We start from the raw sequence: 27,776 nt of genomic DNA, 5'->3' as shown, positions 1-27,776 counted from the left end.
TGGCTTAGTAGCAGGAGGCAGAGAGTGACGGTCGAAGGTTGTTTTTGTGATTAGAAGTCTGTGTCCAGTGGTGTACTGCAGGGATCGGTGCTGGGTCCTTTGCTGTTTGTAGTGTACATTAATGATTAAGATATGAATGTAGGAGGTTGACCAGTAAGTTCGCAGATGACACGAAAATTGGTGGAGTGGTAAATAGCGAGGAGGGAAGCCTCAGGCTACATGACGATATAGATGGGTTGGTTAGATGGGCAGAGCAGTGGCAAATGGAATTTAACCCTGAAAAGTGTGAGGTGATGCATTTTGGGGGGACTAACAAGACAAGGGAATACACAATGAATGGTAGGACCATCGGAAGGACAGAGGATCAGAGGGACCTTGGTGTGCATGTACATAGATCCCCGAAGGCAACAGGACAGGTAGATAAGGTGGTTAAAAAGGCATATGGGCTACTTGCCTTCATTAGCCAAGGCATAGAATATAAGAGCAGCGAGGTTATGATAGAGCTGTACAAAACGCTAGCTAGGCCACAGCTGGAATACTGTGTGCAGTTCTGGTCGCCACACTGTAGGAGGGATGTGATTGCATTGGAGAGGGTGCAGAGGAGATTCACCAGGATGTTACCTGGGCTGGAGCACTTCAGCTATGAAGAGAGACTGGACAGGTTGGGGTTGTTTTCCTTAGAGCAGAGAAGGCTGAGAGGGGACCTGATTGAGGTGTATAAAGTTATGAGGGGCATAGATAGGGTAGATAGAAAGGAATTTTTCCCCTTAGTAGAGGGGTCAATAACCAGGGGGGGCATAGTTTCAAGGTAAGGGGCAGGAGGTTTAGAGAGGGTTTGAAGAAAAACTTTTTCACCTAGAGGGTGGTTGGAATCTGGAACTCACTGCCTGAAAGGGTGGTAGAGGCAGGAACCCCCACAACATTCAAGAAGCATTTAGATGAGCACTTGAAACGCCATAGCATACAAGGCTGCGGACCAAGTGCTGGAAAATGGGATTAGAATAGGCAGGGCTTGATGGCCGGCCTCTTTCTGTGCTGTATAACTCTATGACTTCCACCACTGCTGAAATTAGTTAGCTCAGCACAGTCATCAAACGTTGGACGTTCCTAGATTTTTTGGTTTAGCTGCTCATTGAGTAAATTCGATGAGTTATTGGAAGCCCAATCTTTGCTTGTGCCCAAGTGCTAGACTTCAAGTAGGTGGCCTGAAAATAAAATAACTGCGACATGAAGTCATTTTAAACAATACAACATAACTGCTGTTTAAAGACCCCTTTACAGGACTGTGTCAGTGAATTAAGTGGATACTAATAATTCCTGGAGTATGGGGCATGAATATTAATAGGGTTGGGTAGCAGATGTCCTAACTCTTGTAATAGTGAATACGATAGCAAAATACTGCAGATGTTGGAAATCCGAAATAACAACAGAAAATGCTGGAAAAACTCAGCAGGTCAGGCAACATCCATGGAGAGAAATTTGAGTTGACGTTTCGGGTTGAACCCTTCTTCAAAACTGGAAAGAAAAGAAACTAGATCGAAGGCAGGGCTGCGATCGGACAAAAGAATAAAAGAAATAAAAGAAGTAAAAGAGATTAGAAGCTAGACGAGATGGTAATAGGCTGGGATTAGGTGTAAAGTGTACTGGCAGGGCAAAAGATAGCTGCCAGGTGTGAGAGAGAAACAAAAGGAAAAGCGGGGGGGGGGGGGGGTGGGTGGGAAAGGAGTGGAACAATTACAAGAGAAAATGAAATGGGGGCCGAGCTTATGATCTGAAATTGTTGAACTCGATATTGAGTCCGGAAGGCTGCAGAGTGCCTAATCGGAAGATGAGGTGCTGTTCCTCGAGTTTACGTTGAGCTTCTGTGGAACAATACAAGAGGCCAAGGACGGTGAGGTCCGAGTGGGAATGGAGCGGTGAATTAAAATGACAGGCGACCGGAAGCTCGGGGTCACCCTTACGGACTGAACGGAGGTGTTCCGCAAAGCGGTCACCCAATCTGCGTTTGGTCTCCCCAATGTAGAGGAGACCGCATCGTGAGCAGCGAATACAGTATATTAAATTGCGAGAAGTACAAGTAAATTGCTGTTTCACCTGGAAGGGGTGTTTGGGGCCCTGGACAGTGGGAAGGGGGGAGGTATAGGGGCAGGTGTTACATCTCCTCCACTTGCACGGGAAGGTGCCAGGCGAAGGGGAAGGGCTGTTTGGGGTGATAGAGGAGTGGACTAGGGTGTCTCAGAGGGAGCGGTCCCTGCGGAATGCTGAAAGGGGAGGGGAGGGGAAGATACGTTTGGTGGTGGTGTTGTAATAGTGATATTGGGCCCTAAACTGAACTAGTGATAAAACATGAAATAAAACAGAAAAAATGCAAATACAACAATTCTTTAATAAAAAACAGAATATACTTGAAATGCACAGACTTGAACACAAACTCTAGGCTGACACTCCAGTGCAGTAGTGAGGGAGTGCTGTACTGTCGGAGATGCTGTCTTTCGGATGAGACATTAAACCGAGGCCCCGTCTGCCCTCTCAAGTGAACATAAATGATCCCATGCCACTATCTGAAAAAGAGCAGGGGAGTTCTTCCTGGTGTGTATCCCTCACCCAACATCCCTAAAACAGATTATCTGGTTAGGATCACACTGCTGTTTGTGGGATCTTGCTGTGTGCAAATTGGCTGCTGCGTTTCCTACATTACAACAGTGACTGCACTTCAAAAGTACTTCACTGGCTGTAAAGCGCTTTGGGGTGCCCTGAGATCATGAAAAGCACTATGCAAATGCAAGACTTTTTTTTTGCTGTCGCTATGTAAAGCCCGGAAACCATTTATGGTGAGAATCACCTGGAATTTTGATTGTGCCAAATTGATTAAAATGGAATGAATATTCAGGAGATACATTCAGTTGAGACATAAACTGCTGGTGACTTTGGCCTTCTGTACATCTCTCCCTTTCTTCACCCCACCATTGGTGGCAGAATCTTCAGTTTGGGCATAATCTTTGGAACACCATCCCTAAAACTCTCTGGCCTAGAAATTCAGTATCGCCCCGTTTGGGGCGCCAGCCTCGCCAGGGCGCTAAAAATAGCGCCCCGGAAGCAATCGCGGCCGCCCGCTGGAAATTCAGTTTGCGCGCCCCAGAGGGAAGCGCGGCACTACTGGAGGCGCCCCGCATCCCTCTCGGGGCGCTGCAGCTGAATATTGCTGCACAACGTGCCGCAGCGCTGTACGCTGCGGTACTGCAGGCCTTCCTCCCCTTCTTAAAGGGGAGGGGCCTTGTGCAGCGCAATCGAGGATCGCGAGTGCCGGCAAAAGAGCCCGGTATCGAGGAGAAGTGCCGGGCTCTTGGAACGCAGTCGGCACTCCGCGGGGGGGGGGGGGGCTCAGGAGGCCGGGGACGGCAGCGCGGAGAGGTGCTGGCAGGTGGCCAGCAAAAAAAATGGCCGCCCCGCACCTCCTTTAATTAGTCCTCTACCGCCACAGGTAGGCCCCCTGAACCGGTCGCAAATAGCGTCCAGTGTTAAAGCAGGGGGTGCATCTAAATATCGTGATCAGGGCGTTAGCGGGGTGCTGCGCACACCGATGACGTCATCGGTGGCGGCGCAGCGCTAACGGCTAGCGCCGCCATTAGCGTTCCGCTGAATTTAGCGGGAGGCGTGGCCAGTGGCTTCCGACCCACTTAGCACCCTCTTAAGGCACTAACGGGTGGCGCAGCCCACTGAATTTCTAGGCCTCTGCCTTTGCACTTATCTTTTGCACCTTTAAAAATCTCCTCAAAACCCATCTCTTGGATCTAGCTTTCAATCACCCCTCCTAATCTCTTCCTTCCTGGCTCAGCATCCAATTTTATTGCTCATAATTGGGAGGTATCTTGGAACTTTTTTTTAGATTAAAGATGCTATTTACATGCAAGTTGTTGCTGTTATAGTGGTAATGCTATAGTCCATTGAGCAGACTGTGTAAAGAAACTAGTGAGAAATCTCTTGTCTTCATACTCCCAACAATGCTCCCCATGACAGAGTTGCACTGCCCAACACTGTCATGAGGTAGATTAAATTCTCCAGCACTTTTGCAGAGCTCAATTCATTTTAAATGTAATCATGGCTTCCCGCTCACTTACACAAATTTTGAGATGCACTTGTAGAGGTCCTTGATCTACTGTATTCAGGTGCAAACCAATAGGATCAGGGAGTGGTAAAAAGGAAATATGTTAATCTTTATTTAATTTCCTCTTCCCTGGTTTTACTATTTGTAGCGCATTTGGCATTCAGGCTTTGCTGTTATCCTTTTACACTACAATCTCATCTACAACAATACAAATGGGGTAGGACTTTATGTATTTTTGCAGAAAGTACTGGATAAATGATACATGATGTGTTTTGGATTAGTTTTAGTATACATTCTCAAGAGTCAAATTCCTTGATGTTTGATACTGGGGAGTGAGGTTGCAGGATTGCTTGCATATAGCAGCAAGTTTTCTGCACACAAAGATACACTGAATTCTACAGTTCTGGTCTGAACACCATGAGTGTTTGGAGTCTCTTTTGGTCATTGCCAGAGGTTCCATGTCCATTGTGAAAAGAAGCAGTTAGGTTTCATTTTCAAGGTGGAAAATGTGATCTGTAGCCCCAAGTACTTGCCAAGGGAATATGCTCACATTGGCTGGCAGACCAATCTCTAAAACCTAACGATCAATCCTTTAAACTAACTCAGTCACTACGAAGTAGCCAGTTCTCTCTTCTTCCTCCCAAGTGTGAGGGTTCATAGTTTCGGATGGGTTTGAAACTGTAGTGAAAGATTGTTTTCACTTGTTGGTGAAACAACAATAAAGAGTATACATTTAGTAATAATAATAGCAATAAAAGGATACAGGGGAGGTAAGAAATAATGATGCAATTATAGCATTGATGAGGGAACTGGATAAACACAGAAAAGAAACTATTAAAAGGGGACAGGGGAAGGGTATGGAAATTATATTTAGGCTCTGATGTGGAGCTAGTATTGGGACAGGCACAATGGAATTGAATGACCTCCTTCAATTCAGAAATTTCAATGATCCTGTAAAAATACTCTGTCGTACACTCTCTTCCTCCTCTTTGCATCCTCATTTGTGTCAGCTGTGGCTCAGTGGGTAGCACTCTCACCTCAGAGTCAGAAGGTTGTGGGTTCAAGTCCCACTCCAGGGATTTGAACACAAAACTAGGCTGATACACCAGTACAGTGCTGAGGGACTGCTGCACTGTCGGAGTTGCCGTCTTTTGGATGAGACGTTAAATCTGCTCTCTCAAGTGGACATAAAAGATCCCATGACACTATTTCAAAGAATCACAGAATCACAGAAACCCCACAGTGCAGATAGAGGCCATTTTGGCCCATCGAGCCTGCACCGACACATATCCCACCCGATCCCCCTACACCAACACATATCCCACCCTATCCCCGTAACCCCACGTATTTAATCCCCCTAACACTAAGGGTCAATTTTATCATAGCCAATCATCCTAACCCGCACATCTTTGGACTGTGGGAGGAAACCGGAGCACCCGGAGGAAACCCACGCAAACACGGGAAGAATGTGCAAACTCCACACAGACAGTCACCCGAGGCCGGATTCGAACCCGGGTCCCTGGCGCTGTGAGGCAACAGTGCTAACCACTATGCCACCGTGCTGCCCTAAGAAGAGCAGGGGAGTTATCCCCGGTGTCCTGGCAAATATTTATCCCTCAACCAACATAACAACAACAGATTATCTGGCCATTATCACATTGTTGTTTGTGGGACCTTGCTGTGCGCAAATTGGCTGCCGCATTTCCCACATTACAACAGTGACTCCACTTCAAAAGTACTTCATTGGCTGTAAAGCGCTTTGAGACGTCCAGTGGTCGTGAAAGAAGCTATATAAATGCAAGTCTTTCTTTCTTTCAATGTGTTGAAATGAAGTCTCATTGCACTGACTTTGATTTTTACCCCAGGATCTCAAAACAATGGAACTCCTTACTTCCTACAACCCAATCACCTAACCATGACTTCAGCATTTACTTTGTCTTCTCAGTTTGTCTTTGAACCTTGGTAATACAGATCTTGGCGTTTCACCAAAGTTTATCAATATTACAAATGAAAAGTTCATTCTATCGAAAATCTTAGGGCTTGATGCACACACATTTTTCTACCAACCACTAATAACAATATAATTATCAATAATTATTTGTGGCTGAAACAATGGGATCCTAGCTTTGAAAACAAAAAGAAGCTTCCAAGTTTTCTGATCTGTGAATATTGTTAGGTAAGGATATATGGATTAATGGAGTTGAGCTGCAGATCGGCCATGATCTAATTAAATGGCGGAGCAGGCATGGAGGGGTTAAATGGCCTACCCAGGTGCCGAATGTTTCGATGTAACTAGAAAGATTGCCTATTGGACAATAGGCTTTTTCTTGTTGATTTTGGACTCAGGTCTGCAGAGGTAAAAGAACTACACATTAGTTACTTCCACTCAGTTTCTCAAATTGAATAATTACAGCATGTATTAGAATAGGTCTGAGAGACTCTTATTAATTGTTTATTAAATGTAGTGTCTAATTGAGTTCACATGGACTTTTGACTAATAAAGTAATATCTTCAACTGACATCTCATGAATTAATTAGAACAAGAACTTATCATATATACACAGCTTTCAAAATTCATGCACAGAAGCAGACAACAAAGATATACATTACATTATTCGGTGTTGGACAAGACCTGGATAAATTGGTATCTTTTAGCCTATACAGGACTATCTATACCTGCTTATTACTTAACTACTGTTCAACGGACACAATAAACTGATAACTCGGTAAACTTAATTTACTATTATAACTTTGACCACTTTAATTGATCCAGCTCAGTCTTTAGATTTAGATCATAAAACAGATGAGCTTACCACACGTGAGCCACTCTGCGTTTTCTCTTCCTCGACTGCCAACTATGGATGTCACTGCACATAGTAAACACAAGAAAGTCAACATTTCTCCTTTTAAAATAAAAGGTCAACATGTCAAAATAAAATCAAGCAAGATGTAGAATTTTTCTTGTTTGATAAATCTACAACCATGATGTCAAGAATATGAACTCTTATATGATCAGCACATTTCAGGGACAAGGAGCACAAAAGCAGCAACAACCAGGTTAAAAGTAATCCCCCAATTATTATATATTTAAATACCTGTTTCAATTTAAAGAACATATAGTATACATTTAAGAGAGTTAGAAGACAATTAACACACCTAATGATGAATTCGCATGATTTAAATTCACGGAGAGGTACTTGATACTACAAATATAATCATACTTTTCTTGTAAGGTGGGCTTTCCTGATGTAGGAATGTTTTTCCATTACCATTGAATGATTGTGTGACAGCAGTTGTATTTTCAGTGGCAATAATGTGTTAAACTTCAGCAAAGATATAAATGTGAGTAGCTTTTCATTTTCTAATGTATATGATCAAACAAAACTGAACCATTTACATCCTTGATATGTCATATTAACATATTATTTTGCAAAATTACACTGGTTTATATATTGGCAAAGTTGTACATTTTTATTGAAGAGCATTGAGTTGACACAATGAGCCCGATATTTACTGGGGAGGGTCTTGAAAGCAGGCGGGGGGGGGGGGGGGGCGGCGGCGGGGGTCGGAGGTGTGCGCGGGAGGAGTTCTGGTCCCCGAACGCTGTGGAATTTAACTGCTTCTGACATGCTCGTGTAGCCACAGTATTTATGTGGCTGGTCCAGTTAAGTTTCTGGTCAATGGTGACCCCCAGGATGTTGATGGTGGGGGATTCGACGATGGTAATGCTGTTGAATGTCAAGGGGAAGTGGTTAGACTCCTTCTTGTTGGAGCTAGTCATTGCCTGGCACTTGTGTGGCGCGAATGTTACCTGCCATTTATCAGCCCAAGCCTGAATATTGTCCAGGTCTTGTTGCATGTGGGCATGGACTGCTTCATTATCTGAGGAGTTGTGAATGGCGCTGAACACTGTGCAATCATCAGCGAACATCCCCATTTCTGACCTTATGATGGAGGGAAGGTCATTGATGAAGCAGCTGAAGATTGTTGGGCCTAGGACACTGCCCTGAGGAACTCCTGCAGTGATGTCCAGGGGCTGAGATGATTGACCTCCAACAACCACAAACATCTTCCTTAGTACTAGGTATGACTCCAGCCAGTGTAGGGTTTTACATAAGAACATAAGAAATAGGAGCAGGAGTAGGCCAATCGGCCCCTTGAGCCTGCTCCGCCATTCAATAAGATCATGGCTGATCTGATCCTAACCGCCAATCCACTATCACAGAACCATCTCCTGAATCTAACAGAATTAGACACACAAAATAGGAGCAGGATCAGGCTACACGGCCCCTGGGCCCGCTCCACTACCCACAGGGCCATGACCGATCCGAACCTAGACTCATGTCCAAATTCCTGCCCGCTCCCCATAACCCTCAATTCCCTTTACTTCTAGGAAACTGTCTATTTCTGTTTTAAATTTATGTAATGATGTAGCTTCTACAGCTTTTTGGGGCAGCATATTCCATGGACCTACCACCCTCTGAGTGAAGTAGTTCCTCCTCATCTCAGTTTTGAAAGAGCAACCCCTTATTCTAAGACTATGCCCCCTAGTTCTAGTTTCACCCATCATCGGGAACATCCTCCCCGCATCCACCCGATCCAACCCCTTCACAATCTTATATGTTTCAATAAGATCGCCTCTCATTCTTCTGAACTCCAATGAGTAGAGTCCCAATCTACTCAACCTCTCCTCATATGTCCATCCCCTCATCCCCAGGATTAACCGAGTGAACCTTCTTTGTACTGACTCGAGAGCAAGTATGTCCTTTCTTAAGTATGGACACCAAAACTGTACGCAGTATTCCAGGTGCGGTCTCGCCAATACCTTGTACAACTGAAGCAATACCTCCCTATTTTTATATTCTATCCCCCTAGCAATGAAAGCCAACATTCCATTGGCCTTCTTAATCACTTGCTGCACCTGCACACTAACCTTTTGAGTTTCGTGCACCAGGACCCCCAGATCCCTTTGTACTTCAGTACTTTCCAGTTTCTTGCCATTAAGATAATAACTTGCTCTACGATTTTTCCTGCCAAAGTGCATAACCTCACACTTTCCAGTATTGTATTCCATTTGCCAAATCTCTGCCCACTTACTTAGCCTGTCTATGTCCCCTTGCAGGTTTTTTATGTCCTCCTCACTCACTACTTTCCCTCCCATCTTAGTATCATCTGCAAACTTTGATATGTTACACTCGGTCCCCTCCTCCAAATCATTAATATAGATTGTAAAGAGTTGGGGACCCAGCACTGACCCCTGCGGAACACCACTAGTTATCGATTGCCAGTCTGAGAATGAACCATTTATCCCAACTCTCTGCCTTCTGTTAGATAGCCAATCCTCTATCCATGCCAGAATATTACCCCCAATCCTGTGATTTTTTATCTTAAGCAATAATCTTCTGTGTGGCACCTTGTCAAATGCCTTTTGGAAGTCTAAATACACTACGTCCACTGGTTCCCCTTTATCCACCCTATATGTTACTTCCTCAAAGAACTCCAGCAAATTTGTCAAACATGACTTCCCCTTCATAAAACCAGGCTGACTTTGTCCTATTAAATTATGTTTATCCAAATGTCCTGTTACTGTCTCCTTAATAATGGACTCCAAAATTTTACCTACCACAGATGTTAGGCTAACGGGTCTATAGTTTCCAGCCTTCTGTCTACTGCCCTTTTTAAATAAGGGTGTTACATTAGCAGAATTCCAGTCTGCCGGGACCTTTGCCGAGTCCAGGGAGTTTTGGAAAATTATTACCAATGCATCCACAATCCCTACCGCCACTTCCCTCAAGACCCTAGGATGTAAGCCATCAGGTCCAGGTGATTTATCCGCCTCGAGTCCCATTATTTTACCGAGTACCACTTCCTTAGTGATTTTGATCGTGTTTAGCTCCTCCCCCCCTTTAGCCCCCTGTTTGTCCAGTGTTGGGATATTCTTAGTGTCTTCTACTGTAAAGACTGATGTAAAATATTCATTCAGTGTTTTTGCCATCTCCATATTTCCCGCCATTAATTTCCCGGTCTCATCCTCTAAGGGACCAACATTTACTTTAGCCACCCTTTTTCTTTTTATATAACTATAAAAACTCTTACTATCTGTTTTTATATTTTTTGCTAATTTACTTTCATAATCTATCTTCCCTTTCTTAATCAATCTTTTTGTTATTTTTTGCTGTCTTTTAAAGTTTTCCCAATCCTCTATCCTGATTGGGAAAACTTTGGGAATAAGGGTTTTCCCCCTTATTCCCAATGACTTCAATTTTACTAGGGCTCCTTGATGCCATACTCAGTCAAATGCTGCCTTGACGTCAAGGGCTGTCAAGGGAATGGTAACATAGTGGTAATGTTACTGGACTAGTAATCCAGAGGCCTGGACTAATGATCCGGAGATGTCAATTCTAATCCCACCACGGCAGCTGGGGAATTTAAATTCAGTTAATTAAATAAATCTTAAATTTAAAAAAAGCTAATAATGGTGACCGTGAAACTATCGGATTATCGTAAAAACCCATCTGGTTCACCAATGTCCTTTAGGGAAGGAAATCTGCCATTCTTACCTGGTCTGGCCTATATGTGACTTCAGACCCACAGCAATGTGGTTGACTCTGAACAAGCCACTCAGTTTTTTTTTTTAAAAACCACTACAAAAAACAATAAGAATAAAACCGGACGGATCACCTGGCATCGACCTTGGCACCAGCTATGGACACGACAACGACACACCCAGCCTCCTCCCCAACAGCTGGGGACTTGTGCAACTCCTTCACCACACGGTGCTGTTCAAGAAGGCGGCTTACCACCACCTTCTCAAGGGCAACTAGGGATGGGTAATAAATGCTGGCCTTGTCAGCGACGCCCACATCCCATGAACAAATAAAAAAATTAAATTCTCACCACACCGCTGGAATTCAGCTCCTTTGGTCCATGTTTGGGCCAAGGCTATAATGAGGTCTGGAGCCGAGTGGTCCTGGCGGAACCCAAACGGAGCATCGGTGAGCAGGTTATTGCTGCTTGATAGCACTGTCGACAACACCTTCCATTACTTTGCTGTAGATTGATGGGGCGGCAATTGGCTGGATTGGATTTGTCCTGCTTTTTGTGGACAGGACATACCTGGGCAGTTTTCCACTTTGTCAGGTAGATGCTAGTGTTGTAGCTGTACTGGAATAGCTTGGTTAGAGGTTTGGCTAGTTCTGGAGCGCAAGTCTTCAGCACTGCAACCGGGATGTTGTCGGGGCCCATAGCCTTTGGTGTAATCAGTGCGCTCAGCCAGGTACCATTAGCCTGTATATCATTGGCATGGCTCAAGGCCATACCAGGGAATTATGGATGTGTGAGAAGATGGAAGAAAAGACAAAGTAGAAACACTAACATGAATGGTAAATCAAATAACAGACTACAGAACGTCATCAGCACATAGACAGATGCTACAGTAATCACCCTCCAAGCCAAAATTTTGAGTGCCAGTAAGGTAGTGCCACAACATCCTTTATAGGCAGTAAACCAATCTGATGCAATCTGGAAGCAAACACCAGCTGCACCTCTACAAATAGTCAGCAAAATAGTTTACAGAGAAGTTTTAAACAATGATAAAATTAGACTGACACACAACTGTGGTGTTATTTCCCTGTAATCCACCAAAAATTAAACTCAGGAAATCTTAGTGATCAATTTGCATGACATTTGAACTGATTACAGTGCCATGATTATTGTATTACAAATAGAAAAATGTTTCCCCATAAATATACAATGAGAAACCATGTATGACAGATCATTGCATTGTCTTTCAGATCACACCTCCTTTGGTTTGTACTGCACCGGAATTGATCATTATCCTATTTTTCACCCTCTTCACTTCTCTTTTGACTGAAATGAGTGGGGCAAAAGACCATACAGTGCTTGGCTGTTAGAAGTTTATGGTAATTGTAACTTAACCAGTCAGGTAGGAACAGCTTCGGGTTGAAAGCCCATTTTACACCCCACCCGATTTTTCGCTCCATTGACCTCAAAATTGCTGCCTTAGGTTATTTTATAAATTCATCAATGGAGTTCTAACCGGAATCACTTGTACCAATTCCTGAAGTCAGACTTTCTTTGCTTGGAACATACACTCAATAAAACAATATTTCGTTCTTGTGGAAATTCCACTGAAATCCTCCCTACTGAGCATTCAACTTTAATGTTCAGTGGTCAAGAAAATGTTTAAATCATCCAAGCTCATTTACATTTTCTTGTCCTCAGGTACAAATAAAACTGGAGGACACTTCCCTGGTTTCTATTTCTGTTCCATCCTTCTTCTTCAATACTTCGGTATCCCCAACGCTGAAATCTATCCCATGGTTTGGGCCAGCTTGAGTTTGGGCAAAAACTCGACTGTTGTGTACACATTCCCTGTAAATTTTCTGCCAAATCAGAGTTACTAAAGAAAACCAATACATCTTCCCTACCCCTTGTCAAGGAAGAAGATCTGTAGATGGCCAAAAAGAGGCCTTAAATATCTATCGCAAATTCCCAAAGGAGGTACTGCAGAACCGCAATTATGAAAGATCCTGACTTTTGACAGGGCATCTCGTCATTTGACAATGCTTATATTCATTTCCACTAACCTGACTGAGGACACATTAGTCTTCATATTTTATACTATTCTTTTATTTTATTTACAAACTTAGCAATCCCCAGTCCCATTAACTACCCTGAGATTGTAACATTGGACATGATCTAGGTACGGTATAATGGCAGGAAATTTGTTGTGCAATTTTTATCCCTCGCCGACCTACAGTTTCCTGCTCCTGGTTCGGCAATGCTTCGAATTTGAAATTCTCATCCTTGTATTCAAATCCCTCCATGGCCGTGCCCTTCCCTATCTCTGTAACCTCCTCCAGCCCTACAACTTCGAGATCTCTGTGCCCCTCTAATTCTGGTCTCTTGTGCATCCCTGATTTTCATCCACCATGAGCGACCGTGCCTTCATCTGCCTCGGCCCCAGCTCTGGAATTCCCTCCCTGAAACTCTCAAACCCTCTACCTCTCTCTTCACTTTTAAGACGCTCCTTAAAACCTACCCCTTTGGCCAAGCTTTTGGTCACCTATCCTAATATCTCTTTATGTGGCTTGATGTCAAGTTTTGCCTCATAATGCTCCTAAGAAGCGCATTGGGACGTTTTTACTACATTAAAGGCGCTATATAAATGAAAGCTGTTGTTGTTGAATTATCAGCTATTGGAAGCATGACGGGAACGGTAGCATAGTGGTTATGTTACTGGTAATCCAGATGCCTGGACTAATAATCTGCAAGACGTGAGTTCAAATCCCACCACGGCAGCTGGGGAATTTAAATTCAGTTAATTAAATAAATCTGTAATAGAAGCTAGTATCAGTAATGGTGACCATGAAACTATCGGATTGTCGTAAAAACCCATCTGGTTCACTAATGTCCTTTAGGGAAGGAAATCTGCCGTCCTTACCTTGTCTGGCTTATATGTGACTCCAGACCCACAGCAATGTGGTTGACTCTTAACTGCCCTCTGAAATGGCCTAGCAAGTCACTCAGTTGTAACAAACCGCTACGAAACAAAATAATAAAAATGAAACCGGACGTACTACCCGGCACTGGCTACAGACACGGCAATGGCACACCCAGCCCAATCAACCCTGCAAAGTCCTCCTCACCAACATTTGGGGGCTTGTGCCAAAATTGGGAGGGCTGTCCCACAGACTAGTCAAGCAACAGCCTGACATAGTCATACTCACAGAATCATACCTTTCAGCCAATATCCCAAACTCCTCCATCACCATCCCTGGGTATGTCCTGTCCCACCAGGGGTGACGGCACAGTCGGGAAAGAGTGGCCCTGGGAGTCCTCAACATTGACTCCGGACCCCATGAAATCACATGGCTTCAGGTCAAGCATGGGCGAGGAAACCTCCTGCTGATCACCACCTACCGCCCTCCTTCAGCTGATGAATCAGTACTCCTCCATGTTGAACACCACTTGGAAGAAGCACTGAGAGTAGCAAGAGCACAGAATCTCCAATACCAAGAGTGGCTGAGTCCTGAATGACATAGCTGCAAGTTTGGGCCTGCGACAGGTGATGAGAGAACCAACACGAGGGGAAAAGCCTACTTAACCTCGTCCTCACCAATCTACCTGTCGCAGATGCATCTGTCCATGACTGTATTGGTAGCAGTGACCACCGCACCACCCAGTCATTGTGGAGACGAAGTCCCATCTTCACACTGAGAACACCCTCCATCGTGTTTATTGGCACTACCACCGTGCTAAATGGGATAGGTTCAGAACAGACCTAACAGCTCCAAACTGGGCATCAATGAGGCGCTGTGGGCCATCAGCAGCAGCAGAATTGTATTCCACCACAATCTGTAACCTCATGGCCTGGCATATCCCTCACTCTACCATTACCATCAAGCCAAGGGACCAACCCTGGTTCAATAAGGAGTGTAGAAGAGCACCAGGCGTACCTAAAAATGAGGTGCCAACCTGGGGAAGCTGCAACACAGGACTACATGCATGCTAAAAAGCAGAAGCAGCATGCTATAGACAGGGCTAAGCGATCCCACAATCAACGGATCAGATCAAAGCTCTGCAGTCCTGCCACAACCAGTCCTGAATGGTGGTGAACCATTAAACAACTAACGGGAGGAGGAGGCTCCATGAATATCCCCATCCTCAATGATGGTGGAGCCCAGTAAGTGAGTGCAAAAGACAAGGCTGAAGCGTTTGCATCCATCCTCAGCCAGAAGTGCCGAGTGGACGATCCATATCGGCCTCCTCCTGAGGTCCCCACCATCACAGAAGCCAGTTCCAGCCAATTCGATTCACTCCACGTGATATCAAGAAACGGCTGAGCGCACTGGATACAGCAAAGGCTATGGGCCCTGACAACATCCCAGCTATCGTGCTGAAGACGTGTGCTCCAGAAATAGCCGCGCCTCTAGCCAAGCTGTTCCAGTACAGCTACAACACTGGCATCTATCCAACAATGTGGAAAACCACCCAGGTATGTCCTGTCCATAAAAAGCCGGACAAATCCAATCCGGACAATTACCGCCCCATCAGTCTACTCTCAATCATCAGTAAAGTGATGGAAGGTGTCATCGACAGTGCTATCAAACGGCACTTACTCACCAATAACCTGCTCACTGATGCCCAGTTTGGGTTCCACCAAGACCACTCGGCTCCCGACCTCATTACAGCCTTGGTCCAAACATAGAAAAAAGGAGCTGAATTCCAGAGGTGAGGTGAGAGTGACTGCCTTCGACATCAAGGCAGCATTTGACCGAGTGTGGCCTGAAGGAGCCCTAGTAAAACTGAAGTCAATGGGAATCAGGGGGAAAACTCTCCACTGGCTGGAGTCATAACTAGCACAAAGTAAGATGGTTGTCGTTGATGGAGGTCAATCATCTCAGGCCCAGGACATCGCTACAGGAGTTCCTCAGGGCAGTGCCTTTCCTCCATCATAAGGTCAAAAGTGGGGATGTTCGCTGATGATTGCACAGTGTTCAGTGCCATTCACAACTCCTCAGATAATGAAGCAGTCCATGCCCGCATGCAACAAGACCTGGACAATGTTCAGGCTTGGGCTGATAAGTGGAAGGTAACATTCGCACCACAGAAGTGCCAGGCAATGACTATCTCCAACAAGTGAGAGTCTAACCACTGCCCCTTGACATTCAATGGCATTACCATCACTGAATCCCCCACTATCAACATCCTGGGGGTCACCATTAACCAGAAACTTAACTGGACCAGCCACATAAATACTGTGGCAACAAGAGCAGGTCAGAGGCTAGGTATTCTGCGGCGAGTGTCTCACCTCCTGACACCCCAAAGCCTTTCTACCATCTACAAGGCACAAGTAAGGAGTGTAATGGAATACACCCCACTTGCCTGGATGAGTGCAGCTCCAACAACACTCAAGAAGCTCGACACCATCCAGGACAAAGCAGCCCGTTTCATTGGCACCCCATCCACCACCTTAAACATTCACTCCCTCCACCACCGGCGTACCGTGGCTGCAGTGTGTACCATCTACAAGATGCACTGCTGCAACTCGCCAAGGCTTCTTCGGCAGCACCTCCAAAACCGTGACCTCTTCCACCTAGAAGGACAAGGGCAGCAGGCGCATGGGAACACCACCACCTCCAAGTTCCCCTCCAAGTCACACACCATCCTGGCTTGGAAATATATAGCCGATCCTTCATCGTCGCTGGGTCAAAATCCTGGAATTCCCTACCTAACAGCACTGTGGGAATACCTTCACCACACGGACTGCAGTGGTTCAAGGAGGCGGCTCACCACCACCTTCTCAAGGGCAATTAGGGATGAGCAATAAATGCTGGCCTTGCCAGCGATGCCCACATCCCATAAAAACGCTAAAAAAAAAATTCTACATCGCCCTTACCCCATCTGTCTGCTTATCGGATTGTGGAAGCCTCATTGTGCCTCATCCTTGTTGGCGAAGTAGTGAAGGGCCGTAAGGAGTGTTCTACATCTTAGATATTACTGTGGAATGATCTTCAAAGGGATTGAAAAAAATAACAGGCACACCTGCCACTTTGTTTGGTGTTATAAGTCCCCATAACCGCTGAACAGGGAGATCTCCTGTGTGTAGCCAGGCAGTATTCCCAGCGCTACGACACATCAGATAGCTCCAACAATGCAAACTGCCTTGATCGACAAGTTTTAATAGATTGCAAATTAAAGGCAAGCATGTGTTTGCTCCGTTCTGATTATGACAAAGTTCCTGAAAATGTGGTCAATTTAATTTGGCCTACTGTTTCAGATGTTTTTAATAGGTAGGTCTTATCTAACTGACTGAACATATGGTGAGATCATTATTTTTGGGTGAATTAGTAGCTTTAACACCGTTTCCCTCCCTTTTCGCTTTGAAGATCCTGATCATCTGGTCTTAACTTTGTAAAGCTTGAGCCAAGAACATTCTTTAATGCGTGTGATAGATTTTGTACTGTTAGATGTTCTCTGCTGCTACATAAATACAACAACAAGATTAACTTACTCCCTAGCTTAGGCAGTTAAGCAAAGAGGCAATAATAATACTCATACTGTCAAACATTTAAGTGACAGGCACCCCATCCACTACCTTAAACATTCACTCCCTCCACCACTGGTGCAACGTGGCTGCAGTGTATACCATCTACAAGACGCACTGCAGCAACTCGCCCAGGCTTCTTCAATAGCAGCTCCCAAACCTGCTTAGTGTAACAAAAAATTAGAAGCAGCAGTAGGCCATACGGCCCCACGAGCCTGTTCAGCCATTCAGTAAGATCATGGTTGATCTTCTACCTCAACTCCACATTCCCACCCTATCCCCATATCCCTTGATTCCCTTAGTGTCCAAAAATCTATCATTCTCAGCCTTGAATATAATAATCGACTGAGCATCCACAGCCCTCTGGGGTAGAGAATTCCAAAGACTCACAACCCTCTGTTTTTTTTCCAACTTCATTCATGGGATGTGGGCATTGCTACCAATGCCAGCATATATTGCCAATCCCTAACTGCCCTCGAGAAGGTGGTGGTGAGCCGCCTTCTTGAACCGCTGCAGTCCGTGTGGTGAAGGTATTCCCGCAGTGCTGATAGGTAGTTCCAGGATTTTGACCCAGCAACGATGAAGGAATGGCAATATATTTCCAAGTCAGGATGGAGTGTGACTTGATGGGGAATTTGGAGGTGGTGGTGTTCCCATGCGCCTCCTGCCCTTGTCCTTCTAGGTGGAAGAGGTCCCGGGTTTGGGAAGTCCTGCCAAAGAAGCCTTGGCGAGTTGCTGCAGTGCATCTTGTAGATGGTACACACTGCAGCCATGGTGCGCTGGTGGTGGAGTGAATGAATGTTTAAGGTGGTGGATGGGGTGCCAATCAAGCAGGCTGCTTTGTCCTGGATGGTGTCGAGCTTCTTGAGTGTTGTTGGAGCTGCACTCATCCATGCAAGTGGAGAGTATTCTATCACAATCCTGACTTGTAGATGGTGGAAAGGCTTTGGGGAGTCAGGTGGTGAGTTACTCGCCACAGAATACTCCGTCTCTGACCTGCTCTTGTAACCACAGTATTTATGTGGCTGGTCCAGTTAAGTTTCTGGTCAATGCTGACCCCCAGGATATTGATGGTGGGGGATTCAGCGATGGTAATGCTGTTGAATGTCATGGGGAGGTGGTTAGACTCTCTCTTACTGGAGATGGCCATTGCCTGGCACCTGTGTGGCGCGAATGTTACTTGCCTCTTATCAGCCCAAGCCTGAATGTTGTCCATATCTTGCGGCATGTGGGCACGGACTGCTTCATTATCTAAGGAGTTGTGAATGGAGCTGAACACTGTGCAATCATCAGCGAACATCCCCACTTTTGACCTTTTGATGGAGGAAAGGCCATTGATGAAGCAGCTGAAGATGGTTGGGCCTAGGGTGCTGCACTGAGGAGCTTCTGCAGCGATGTCCTGGGGCTAAGATGATTGGCCTCCAACAATCTGCTTCGGTCGGCCAGCTCTCGCCGCTCGCTCCCGCAACCGGAGCGAAGTGCTCGGCGAGTCGGGCAGAGGCAGCGCAGCGCGGCGCGGCAAGCAGCAGCAGCAGCCACGTCGACCCGCTGGAGCACGTTGGCCGGCAGTTCCTCTGCGGGAAGAAATTCCGACTGGGAGGAGGGGAGCTGAGCATGGCGGCCAGAGGCCGAACCGTGAGAGGGAGAAGCAGGCCCCGGGCCGTCGGACCGTGGAGCCGGCGACGGTGAGGAGGAGGCCGCGGTGACCGGGGCATTCACATCCCGACGATGTGTTCGGCAAGTCGGGCGGAGGCAGCGCAGCGCAACAAGCAGCAGCAGCAGCCACGACGACCCGCTGCAGCACGTCGGCCGGCAGCTGCATGGCGGGAATCTTGCAGTCCGACTGGGAGGAGGGGAGCCGGGCATGGCGGCCAGAGGTCGGATTGTGAGCGGGAAAGCAGGCCACCACTTGGAGCCGGCAACAGTGAGGAGGAGGCCGCGGTGACGAGGAGGACGGAGCGGCTGAGGGACATCGTGCTCCCACTGCCACGGGAAGCCATTGTATTGACTTTCTGAACGCGCGCTGTATGAATAGCTGACGCATCCCAACGGGGAGTAAGCATTCCATTGTAATTGTACTTGTACTGGTTACATATGGCAAATAAAAATTGAATTGACAACCACAACCATCTTCCTTTGTACCAGGTATGATTCATGCCAGTAGGGAGTTTTCCCCCCGATTCCCATTGGCTTCAATTTTACTCGGCCTCCTTCATGCCACACTCGGTCAAATGCTGCCTTGCTGTGAAGAAATCTCTCCTTATCTCAGTCCTAAATGGCCGACCCCTTATCCTGAGACTGTGACCCCTAGTTCTAGACTTTCCAGCCAGGGAAAAGAACCTCAGCATCTCTTGTCAAGCCCTCTAAGAATTTTATATGATTCAATGAGATCACCTCTCATTCTTCTAAACTCCAGAGAATATGGGACCATTCTGCTCAATCTCACCTCATAGGACAACGCTCTCATCCCAGTAATCAATCTAGTGAACCTTTGTTGCATCCCCTCTTAGGCAAAGATATCCTTCCTTAGGCAAGGAGACCAAAGGTATACACAGGTGTGGTCTCACCAAGGCCCGATCTAATTGTAGCAAGACATTCTTACTCTTATACTCCAACCCCCTTGCAATAAAGGCCAACATGCCATTTGCCTTCCTTATTGCTTGCTGTACCTGCATGCTAGCTTTCTGTGCTTCTTGCACGAGGACACCCAAATCTCTCTGAACACCAACATTTAAAATATTTTCACCATTTAAAAAATATCCTGTTTTTCTATTCTTGCCACCAAAATGAATAATTTCACATTTCCCCACATTATATTCCATCTGCCACCTTCTTGCCCACTCACTTAACCTGCCTATATCCCTTAGCAGCCTCTTTGTGTCCTCCTCACAGCTTACTTCCCCACCTAGCTTTGTATCGTCAGCAAACTTGGATACATTCCACTTGGTCCCCTTATCTAAGTCATTGATATGGATTGTAAATAGCTGAGGCCCAAGCACTGACCCTTGCGGCACCCCACTAGTGACAACCTGCCTTCCCGAAAATGACCTGTTTATTCCTGTTCTCTGTTTTATGTCTGTTAACCAATCCTCAATCCAAGCCAATATATTACAACCAATCCCATGAGCCCTAATCTTGTGTAACACCCACTTGTGTGGCACCTTATCGAATGCCTTCAGAAAATCCAAAATATATTATATCCACTGGTTCCACGTTATCGAACGTGCTAGTTACAACCTCAAAAAACTAATACATTTGTCAAAAACGATTTCCTTTTAATAAAACCATGCTGACTCTGCCTAATCATATTATGATTTATGTCCCGAATAATAGATTCTCGCATTTTCCCTACTACTGATGTCACGCGAATGGGTCTATAGTTCCATGTTGTCTCTCTCCCTCCTTTCTTCACTAGCATGGTTACATTTGCTATCTTCCAATCCACGGGGAGCGTTGTAGAATCTAGGGAATTCTGGAAGATCAAAACCTCTGCAAAATCCCTAGGATGTCGGCCATCACATCCAGGGGATTTGTTGACTTTCAGTCCCATTCATTTCTCCAGTACTTTTTCTTTACTAACATTAATTACTTTAAGTTCCACATTCTCATCATACCCTTGATTCCCCACTATTTCTGGTATTTTTTTGTCTCTTCTACTGTGAAGACAGTGACAAAATAGTTCCTTATTCCCCATTATAATTTTTCCTGTCTCTGCCTCTGAGGGAGCCATATTTACTTTTGCTAATCTTTTCCTTTTCACACACTTGTAGCTCTTACAATCTGTTTTTATGTATCTTGCTAGTTTATTCTCTCATTCTATTTTCTCCCTATTTACTGTATCAATTTCTTGATCAACCTTTGCTGATTTTTAAAACCCTCCCAATCCTCAGGCTTACTACATTTTTGGCAACATTGTAAGAAAGCCTCTTCTTTTAATCTAATACTATCCTTAACTTCTTTAGTTAGCCATGGTTGGACCACTGTTCCCATGGAGTTTTTATTCCTCAAGGGATGTATATTCATTGAAAATTATGAATTATTTCTTTAAATGCTCGCCATTGCTAATCTACCATCATATCTTTTAATCTTATTTCCCAATCTACCTTACCAAACTTGCCCCTCATACCTACATAATTGCCTTTGTTTAAATTAAAGACCCTAGTTCCAGACTTAACCACACACTCTCAAACTCAATATGAAATTCTATCATATTATGATCACTCTTCCCTGAGGATCCTTTACTATAAGATCACTAATTAACCCTATCTCACTACAGAATACGAGATCTAAAATAGCCTGATTCCGAGTGGGTTCATCAACATATTGTTCTATCTATAGTTCGGTTCTGCTTTGTACTACTCGTAATAAGGAAAGCTCAAGCATGAACAACAGTTTGAATACACAGCAGTTTAAAAAAATGTTATGGATGGTTTAGAAAATACAGCAACTATTTAAATACAGAAGCTTACTTAATAAATACTGTAGTGACTAAATACACCACAGGGGATGATATTGAACCGTACAGAACAAAACATCCCAAATTCGACTTTTGGTTGATGTTGTTAGTTAATCTCAGGTTGAGCAGCAGCTGGGACACTACAATTGGCCTCAAATTCCCTGCAAGCTCCTTGGAACATTGTTCTACATTAAAGAAGCTACATAAATGCAAATTGTGGTTGTTGGGCTGGTTTGGAGAAAACCAGCCACTCCTGATTTCTATCCAATGACCCATGCTATAAAAGTGCAAATGTGTGGGTGTTGGGTGAACATAAGAATTAGGAGCAGGAGTAGGCCATATGGCCCCTCGATAAGATCATGGCTGATCTTTGACCTCAACTCCACTTTCCCGCCCGATCCCCATATCCCTTGCTTCCCCGAGTCCAAAAATCTATCTATCTCAGCTTTGAATATACTCAATGAATGAGCATCCACAGCCCTATGGGGTAGAGAAATCCAAAGATTCAGAACCCTCTGAGTGAAGAAATTCCTCCTCATCTCAGTCTTAAATGACCAACCCCTTATCCTGAGAGTATGACCCCTAGTTCTAGGTTCTCCAGCCAGGGGAAACAACTTCTCAGCATCTACCCTGTCAATCCCCGCAAAGTCTTGTATGTTTCAATGAGATCACCTCTCATTCTTCTAAACTCCAGAACATATAGATCTAATCTACTCAATCTCTCCTCATAGGACAACCCACTCATCCCAGGGATCAATCTAGTGAACCCAAAACAAAGGGGTGGAAAAAAAATAAGTAAAAAAGTAATAGGGGCCGAGGTTATGATCTGAAATTGTTGAACTCGATATCGAGTCCGGAAGGCTGAAAAGTGCCTAATCGGAGATGAGGTGCTGTTCCTCGAGCTTACGCTGAGCTTCCGTGGAACAATGCAAGAGGCCAAGGACGGTGAGGTCCGAGTGGGAATGGAGCGGTGAATTAAAATGACAAGCGACCGGAAGCTCGGGGTCACCCTTACGGACTGAACGGAGGTGTTCCACAAAGCGGTCACCCAATCTGCGTTTGGTCTCCCCAATGTAGAGGAGACCGCATCGTGAGCAGCGAATACAGTATACTAGATTGCAAGAAGTACAAGTAAATCGCTGTTTCACCTGGAAGGGGTGTTTGGGGCCCTGGACAGTGGGAAGGGGGGAGGTATAGGGGCAGGTGTTACATCTCCTGCGCTTGCACGGGAAGGTGCCAGGCGAAGGGGAAGGGCTGTTGGGGGTGATTGAGGAGTGGACTAGGGTGTCTCGGAGGGAGCGGTCCCTGCGGAATGCTGAAAGGGGAGAGGAAGGGAAGATGCGTTTGGTGGTGGGATCACTTTGGAGGTAGCGGAAATGGTGGAGGATGATCCGTTGAATGTGGAGGCTGGTGGGGTGAAAGGTGAGGACAAGGGGAACCCTATCGTGGTTCCGGGAGGGAGGGGCGGGGGTGAGAACAGAAGTGCGGGAGATAGAACGGGCACGGTCGAGGGCCGTGTCAACCAGGGTACTGAATTTGGATGATCAGCCATGATCTCATTGAATGGCGGAGCAGGCTCGAGGGGCCGAATGGCCTACTCCTGCTCCTATCTTCTATGTTTCTATAAGGATATCAAAACTGCACAGTACTCCAGGTGTGGTCTCGCCAAAGCCCTGTACAATTGTAGTAAGACTTCCTTACTCTTATACTCCAACCCCTTTGCAATAAAGGCCAACATACCATTTGCCTTCCTAATTGCTTGCTGTACCTGCCTGCCAACTCTGTGTTTCCTCTATAAGGACACCTAAATCTCTCTGAACAGCAACATTTAATAGTTTCTCACCATTTAAAAAATATTCTGTTTTTCTATTCTTCCTACCAATGTGAATAACCTCACATTGCCACACATTATACTCCATCTGCCACCTTATTGCCCACTCACTTAACCAGTCTATATCCCTTTGCAGACTCTTTGGGCTCGATTTTGCCAGGCCCGAGGAGGCGGGATTGGAGGTGTTGAAATCGCAAAAACTGGCGGGCGGGCCCGATCCCGCCTCCATGCAATTTTCTGACCCCGTCTCCATCCTGCCTCCAAGAGGCGGGATAGGCCCTTAAGGCCTTAGCAACCAGTTAAGTGCCTCTATAATCCCATTTTGAGAGGCCTTTCTGATTTTAAGTTTTCCCACGTGCTGCACGCCTCCTCTGAAACACGCCAGTGAAACCTGGCGGCAGCACAAGTGGATTGCTTACTAACAGCTGCAGCTCCACCATGAAAAAGGAGTTTTCGACAATCATCATTTGCAGGTGGCAGAACTTTGTTGTCTCAGGTCTGGAGGAACTTTTAACAGGCCTACTCTCCCCAACTTGAATGAGGTATATACCAGAAGAATGGGAACCATTTATTTCCTTTCCTCCTGGACATCAGATTCGGACAAAGACCAGCCGAGGCAGCAGCAGAACCCTGAACAACAGCAGAACCAACTGCAGGAGCAACAGCAGGAGCTCCAAGCTGCTGCTCACCCACCTGAAGCTGCACAGGCCAGAAGGCACCAGCGCATGGAAGCCCGTCGGCACAGGAGATACCCCCCCAAACAGGGTTTACAGACAGAGGATCAGCTACCTCTACATGACTGAGCAGCAGTGCCAAAGGAGGCTCAGACTTTCACGAGAGGTAGTGGGTGACATCTGCGCAATGCTGTAGCAAGACCTGGAGTCCAGAGGAGCAGGTGGACATCCCTTATCAGTGACCGTCAAAGTCACCACCACACTCAACTTTTTTGCTTCAGGCTCATTCCAGGGATCAGCAGCAGACATCAGTGGCGTCTCCCAGGCAGCCGCACACACTTGCATCATGCAGGTAACTGATGCCCTCTTTGCCATCGCACACAATCACATCCATTTCTCCAAGGATCAAGCCAGTGTAACTGCGCGTGCGGTTGGGTTTGAGAATCTGGCAGGCTTTCCAAGGGTGCAGCGCATCGTTGACTGCACACGTGGCCCTTAAGGCACCCCATCACAATCCAGGTATTTTTGTCAACTGCAAGGGCTTCCACTCCCTCAACGTACAGCCGGTGTGTGACCACAAGAAGGAAATTATGCATGGTTGTGCCAAGTACCCTGGCAGTTGCCCTGACTCCTTCATCCTGCGCCAGTCTAGTGTGCCTCCGCTCTTCAGTCAACCAGACCAACTTAACGGATGGCTGCTTGGAGACAAGGGCTGTCCCCTGAAGACGTGGCTAATGATGCCATTGAGCAGGCCATCCAACAAAGCTGAGGAGCGCTACAACTCGAGCCACATTTCCACCAGATCCATAATCGAGCAAACCATCGGCTTGCTGAAGATGCGCTTCAGATGCCTGGATAGATCAGGTGGAGCCCTGCAGTAATCAGCAGTCAGGGTCCCCAGAATCGTCGTGGTTTGCTGTTCACTTCACAACATGGCACAGCATCGTGGCTTGCAGATGCCTGAGGAACAAGTGGCTCATCACATAGCCTCCTCAGATGAGGAGGAGGAGGAGAGCGATAACAACCAGCTTGCAGAGGCACATCAACCAGCGCCAGCAGCATGCGAGCACATTGCTGGCTGGAATGCAAGGCACGCACTCATCTTGGCCAGATTTGCTTAGCCTAGCCAATCAAGCACTTTTGCCTCGCAGCTTCTTACCAGAGCATCAACAATGGCCAAGAACCTGCGGTTCCTACCACTCTGACCACCATACTGACAATTGCAAGTCATCCTAAGCCCTCAATGTGGAAGTCCCATTAGCGATATGACACACGCCACAACTGCAACAGTTGACATCAGAATTTTTAATGACTATAACCAACTGATGGCTTTTCAACATTAAACATAACATTTCACCCAAGTGACTACCCTTGTGACTACTTGTGCATTATCTTCCTCTTATGCGTGCTCCTACGTGGTGCTTCCTCTGGGGCTACAGCAGATGTGGAGGCCCCTTGCTCACTTTCTTGCTGCTCCTGTCGCGACACCTTTGGCGGCCGTCCTCTGGGGTTGCGAACCTGCGAGAGCTCGGCAACAGTCTGCTGCTCCTGCGGCTGTGCAGGGGCTGAGACGCCCATCTCAGTTAGGTGGGGGCTCTGGTGGGGCTCTGACCGAGGGCTCTGCAGTGGCATGGTCGTGTGAGCGCTTGGAGAGGAGCCCCCACTTCCTTGTTGTATGCCACCAACATCTCTCTCATGGGTCAGCCCCACTTCAGAGCTAGCAAGTGGGTTGACAGCACCTTGCTGCAATTCAGGGGGGCCATGAGGACCCACTTCTGTACTGGAAGTCCTACTCCCGAGGACTTGCCTGAAGGTCTGGTTTGTTTGCTCAAGAGCTGACCATCGCTCCTCAAGAGATGTCAGTCTATTCTGAACAAATACCATGTTTTCCATACCCTGGCGACTAAGCTCCTGCATGGACGTAGCCATCCTCTCCTCTACCGTAGCCATCCTCTCCCCTACAGTAGCCAGCCTTACCATGGAGGTAGCCATCCTTTCCACGGAGGTTGCCATCCTTTCCGTGGTGATGCGTTCATGCGCCAACGCCTCCACAAAGGCTCTGCTCATGTTAGCGATGGACTCCTCCATTTGCTCCGCACTCGCAGCAACCCTGGAGACAAAGCCTGCCAGGGACTCCTGCACCTGTTCATGGAGTTCCAGCACCGCTCTCCTTCTGGATGGACCCGGAGATAGAGGATCGACATGCAGCTGAGCCGAGCTGGCAGAGTCCTGCGCCCTCCGACTAGGACTCTCCACTGCTGTCCCTGTCTCCACCATCTGCTGATGCTCACTTGTGAGCTGTGATACACCAGGTGACAACACACAACAAACAACAGGAGGCGCAAAGCAACCGAATCTTTCCCCCACAGAGTACAAAAGCAAGGAAGTTATGATGAACCTTTCTAAAACACTGGTTCGGTCACAACTAGAGTATTGTGCCCAATTCTTGGCACCGCACTTTAGGAAGGATGTGAAGGCCTTAGAGAGGGTGCAGAAAAGATTTACGAGAATGGATCCAGGGATGAGTGACTTCAGTTACGTGGATAGACTGGAGAAGCTGGGGTTGTTCTCCTTAGAGCAGAGAAGATTGAGAGGAGATTTGATGGAGGTGTTCAAAATCATGAGGGGTCTAGACAGAGTAGATAGAGAGAAACTGTTCCCATTGGTGGAAGAGTCAAGAACCAGAGGACACAGGTTTAAAGTGATTGGTAGAAGATCCAAAGGCGACACGAGGACAACTTCTTTACGCAGCGATTGGTTAGGATCTGGAATGCACTGCCTGAAAGGGTGGTGGAGGCAGACTCAATCGTGGCTTTCAAAAGGGAATTGGATAAATAACTGAAGGAAAGATATTTGCAGGGCTACGGGGAAAGGGTGGGCGACTGGGACTAGCTGAAGTGCTCTTGCAGAGAGCCAGCACGGGCTCGACGGGCCAAATGGCCTCCTTCTGTGCTGTAACCATTCTATGAAACTGCACTATCTCACGAAGGTACCACCGAGGTGTGAGTGTCTGCACTGGTGCTGGGTGCGCTGAATTCTGCTGACGCTGCGCCCTCAGAGGTTGCAGCTTCCTCTGAGGAGGCTGGAGGCTCAGGCTGTTCCTCCTGGATAGTGGGGACAGGGGCTTTCGATGGTCCTGTGGGGGAGTAAAGGAAAGAGTCAGAGATGTGAGGCCAAGGTTACAAGCACATTGAATATTGCAGATGATCAAAAGTCAATCTGTTAGAGCATCAGAATCATTATCAGTGACTCATGCAATGTCAATGAGAGAGATGATAAACTATTCTGTCACCAGCTTGCTCTGATGCACCCGTCTGTCCGTCCCCCACTTGCGCATCCTCCTCCACTCCCACAATCTCCAGGGCTGCCTCCTCCCAGGGGTTGAGCTGGGCTACTGAGGGTGGCCCTCCTCCTGTCCTCGATCTTTCCCTCTTACATAGAAATATAGAAGATAGGAGCAGGAGTAGGCCATTCGGCCCTTCGAGCCTGCTCCGCCATTCAATGAGATCATGGCTGATCATTCAAATTCAGTACCCTGTCCCTGCCTTCTCCCCATATCCCTTTAGCTTTAAGAAATATATCCAACTCTTTCTTGAATATATTTAATGAACTGGCCTCCACCGCCCTCTGTGGCAGAG

At 46.5% G+C, this 27,776-nt stretch overlaps 1 protein-coding gene across 4 annotated transcripts in view; it reads right to left on the bottom strand.

Moving 5' to 3' along the window:
- zbtb7c (zinc finger and BTB domain containing 7C) overlaps positions 1 to 27,776 on the bottom strand; it is a 275,904-nt gene that overhangs the window by 213,472 nt on the left and 34,656 nt on the right. For 2 of the 4 annotated variants that reach the window (XM_085975157.1, XM_085975143.1), the window contains 2 exons: positions 6,919 to 6,972; positions 6,373 to 6,453 (listed from right to left, as the gene is read on the bottom strand). The gene's annotated coding sequence lies outside the window, so the exon portion shown is untranslated. The remainder of the gene's footprint in view (positions 1 to 6,372; positions 6,454 to 6,918; positions 6,973 to 27,776) is intronic. The other 2 variants (XM_085975150.1, XM_085975139.1) reach the window with 1 other exon arrangement.

Source organism: Somniosus microcephalus, chromosome 2 (genome assembly GCF_052327205.1).
Source record: "Somniosus microcephalus isolate GS21.2 chromosome 2, FLI_Smic_1.0, whole genome shotgun sequence".
Classification (NCBI taxonomy): Eukaryota; Metazoa; Chordata; class Chondrichthyes; order Squaliformes; family Somniosidae; genus Somniosus; species Somniosus microcephalus.
Note: the sequence above shows the minus strand (reverse complement) of the source record. Positions and strands in the feature narration are given on the sequence as shown.